Below are 4,223 nucleotides of genomic sequence, written 5' to 3' on the forward strand. Positions count from 1 at the left end.
GCAATCTGGTTTGGTTGAAATTGAAGTAGAAAATGAAGTGAAACTTTCGGATACCATTGATGTTACTTTTACATCTTCCGATGACGATAGTTTCCAAACTGATGTTGTAAAAAGTGTTGTTGAAAATGTTCTAAAAGCGGACAGTGACATTACTGAGGAAGATGGATGTTTCTTGGACAAATACATTCCGAAACAAAAGTCCAAGAACAACTTAAATGATGAACCTACTCTTGTCATGTACAAAATGTCGGGATCTGATAAGTTGTTTTCGGATTCTGAGTTTCCCATTGAGAATGTTAATGTGAAAAAGTTAACAAATGTTTTCAAATTGGTTGAAGTTGAGTTGTCAGAAGTGAACAGTTTGAGTCAAACAAAGAGACAAATGAATTTTAAGAAAGATAAAGCTTACTACAAGAAACCTGTTGTTCCACCACGTTTTTATAATAACAATCGAAACAATTGGTCGGGTGGTTATCAGGGTGGTAAGAGTTATCAAAAAAGAAATGTTCAAAACAAGAAGTTTGTTGAGAAGAAAGTGTTTGTGAACAGTTCAAGTTCACTATCTGATGAAGAGTCGAAAATCTTTTCGAAAACAAATGAAGAATTCTTTGAGAAGAAAGTTTCACAGTCTCAGTCTGAAGGCACAAGTCGAGTTGTTGACACTCGAACATGCTTCAGATGTAATCAAGTTGGACATATTGCACGAAAGTGTACCAACTTGAAGCCTAAGACTGAAGTTGTAAAGATTCAGAAAAAGAAAGTTGACGTGAAGGGTAAAGCTCCATTGGTTGTTGAGAAAAAGAGTTTGAAAAATGACAACATCAAAGTCAAAAATGAACCTGTAAAGAAAGTGGTCACTAAAAATGACAAGTTTTACAAACGGGTTACATCATCTCAACAAACATGGAAGCCGAAAGTTGTTGCACAGAAAGCAAGTGGTTCAAAACCAAAGGTTCCTGAGACTGAAAAACAATCATCTTCCATCACATCGGTGAAGATGGATGTACCTTTGGATTATTACGAAAAACTTGAAAAATCCATGGTTTCTGAAAAGAAAGAAGTTTCAAAGAAAGACCAACCATCTGGTCAACCTCAGAAAAATGAATTTTTCTTATGCAAAAAGGTTGAGGTTGGGTCTGAAGAAAATTTGAAAATGAATGACAAAAATTTTCCGCCACTTTACACTACAAAAACTCACATTAAAATTGAGTTGCCTGAGTCAAAAGAGGCTTGGGTAGCTTCAAAATCCAAATAGGTGTTTGTGGACTTTGCCGGAGCTTCCTAGTTGGTATTGTGAAGCATGAATCGGCATCTTTAATGAATTGTTTGTGATTTGTGCAGGATCTTCCTAGATCTATTTGAAGATGGATCATGGATAGTGGAGCTTCGAGGCATATGACAGGGAAGACTGCTTTGTTGTATGATGTGAGAAATATCAATGGAGGTTACGTAGGATTCGCGGGTAATCAAGGTGGCAGGATTATTGGTGAAGGAACGTTATCCAACGGGATTGTGACGTTTGAGAGAGTTAACTACATTGCTGAGCTGGAGAATAATCTACTGAGTATCTCGCAGATCTGTGACAGGATGTACACTACTCACTTCACTGACAAAGAATGTTTGATCTTGAAGCCAGGATTTGTTATCCCTGAAGAATGGATTATCATGAGGGCACCAAGAGTTAATGATCTGTATGTGTTGGACATGAGCGTAGCTACTACAACCACGGGTCAGGCTCATTGTTTTGTATCCAGAGCAACTGAGATAGAATCGAGATTGTGGCATCGCAAGATGGGGCATATACATCTGAGAAAAATGAATCATTTGGTGCACAATGATTTGGTTACAGGAGTTCATGTTAAAGGTTTTCATCTGGAAAGGGAGTGCATTAGTTGTGTTAAAGGCAAGCAGAAGAAAAAGTCACACCCTACAAAGCAAGTCAATTCAGTATCAAAACCCCTAGAGAGACTTCACATGGATTTGTTTGGTCCTGTGAATGTCAAGAGCATTACTGGAGACTATTATTGTCTTGTGGTTACTGATGATTATTCCAGATTTTCGTGGGTCTCATTCTTGAAGACGAAAGATGAAACGTTTGATAGTTTGATGGCGTTGTTCAGAAAGATTGAGAACCTGTACCAAAGGCGTATCAGAAGAATTCGCAGTGATAATGGTACTGAATTCAAGAACAACAAGATGGAATAAGTTTGTGAAGAACGAGGTATATTGCATGAGTTTAGTGCTCTGTACACTCCGCAGCAGAATGGAGTCGTAGAACGCAAAAATCGGACACTAATCGAGGCAGCTAGAACAATGCTCGCAGATTCAAAGTTACCAATAAATTTTTGGGCTGAAGCTGTTTCCGCCGCATGCTATACGCTCAACAGAGTTCTCACTGTCAAGAAGTTCAACAAAACATGCTTTGAGCTGATCAATAGCAGCAAACCTAATTTGAAGTATCTAGAACCGTTCGGGTCACCCTGTACTATTATAGAGCCTCATGGAAAGTTTGCTCCGAAGTGCATTGAGGGTATATTTGTTGGTTATGCAAGTCCTATGCGACGTGTCTTCGTTCCAAGTGAGAAGCGGATTATTGAAGCTGCAAATGTTGAATGCCAAGGTTATACTATGCCACCGCAGAATCCTAGAGATTCATGGCGTTATCATTATGACAAGTTATGGGATTCGTTTGACATGAGAGAAGAATCAGAGGAGGAAGAAGATTTCTTTGATGAGTTGGATATTTTGCGAGAATACAAATCGCAACAAAGGTTCCCAGCTGAGTATTCTAGACGACCACGGGAAACTTCAAATGATGATGAAGCTGGTCCAAGTAATGCTGGTGAACATGATGATGTCCAACAAGATGAAGTTGCTCCTGGTAATCAGTCGGCAGTGAATGATGATCAAGAAGCTGAGAACATGCCAGTATTTAATCATGGTGATTCAGATTCTGAGGGGGAGCAGATCCAGATTTCAAGTAAAACAAACCCAGTCGGTGAACATGATGCAGATCAGAATGTTACTAATCTGGAGGGCAATGTAGATGTTCCAAACGAAGTGATGCCAAGAAGTCTTTCATACCATCCAGAGGAGTTGATCATTGGAGAACTACAATCAGGCGTTCGCACTAGACGTCAAATTGACCAAGGGCTTACTTGTTTTTATTCTACAGTAGCACCTTTACAAACTGATTTTTCACTAAGTTGCTTTATTTCGCAGATCGAACCGCGGACATACAAAGAGGCGCTTACTGAAGATTCTTGGGTCAATGCGATGCAAGAAGAGTTAAGTCAATTTGAAAAGTTAGGAGTGTGGAAGTTGGTTGATTTACCAGACGGTCACGGAAAGATAAATACGAAATGGGTATTTAAGTGTAAAAGAGATGATCGTGGAGTTGTTGTACGAAACAAGGCTCGACTCGTAGTCCAGGGTTTCAGTCAACAGGAGGGGATAGATTTCACTGAGGTGTATGCTCCTATAGCTCGACTGGAAGCGATCAGAATCTTCCTAACATTTGCATCATGGAAAAACTTCAAAGTTTATCACCTAGATGTAAAATCGGCGTTTCTCTACGGGAAGGTAAAAGAGGAGGTATATGTCGGACAGCCACCGGGCTTTACTGACCCAATCCACAAAAACAAGGTCTACTTATTGGACAAAGCGCTGTATGGTTTACACCAGGCCCTGAGAGCTTGGTACGAGACTTTGTCTCAACACCTACTAGCCAACAGCTTCATTCGTGGAAAAGTGGATGCCACTCTCTTCACCAAAGAGATCGACGGTTATCTTCTGATAGTTCAGATATATGTGGATGACATAATATTTGGGTCAACAAATGAGAAGTTGTGCAAAGATTTCGAACAAGTGATGAAGCAAAAGTTTGAAACGTCATCGATGGGGGAAATGAAATTCTTTTTGGGTCTTCAAGTTGAACAACTACCTGAAGGAATATTCATTCACCAAAGGAAGTACGTTCATGATATTCTAGAGAAATTTGGGATGTCAGGTTCTACTCCGGCGTCAACCCCACTAGCGACAAATCATGGGATACACCCAGATCTCACTGGAGACAGGGCAGATGAGACGTTTTGTCGTTCCATGATCGGCTCGTTGATGTATCTAACTGCTTCAAGACCCGATATCATGTATCCAACGTGCCTCGCAGCAAGATTTCAATCTAACCCAAGAGCATCGCACATGATTATTGTAAAGAGGATATT

The sequence above is a fragment of the Helianthus annuus genome, chromosome 11 (genome assembly GCF_002127325.2).
Source record: "Helianthus annuus cultivar XRQ/B chromosome 11, HanXRQr2.0-SUNRISE, whole genome shotgun sequence".
NCBI classification, from domain to species: Eukaryota; Viridiplantae; Streptophyta; class Magnoliopsida; order Asterales; family Asteraceae; genus Helianthus; species Helianthus annuus.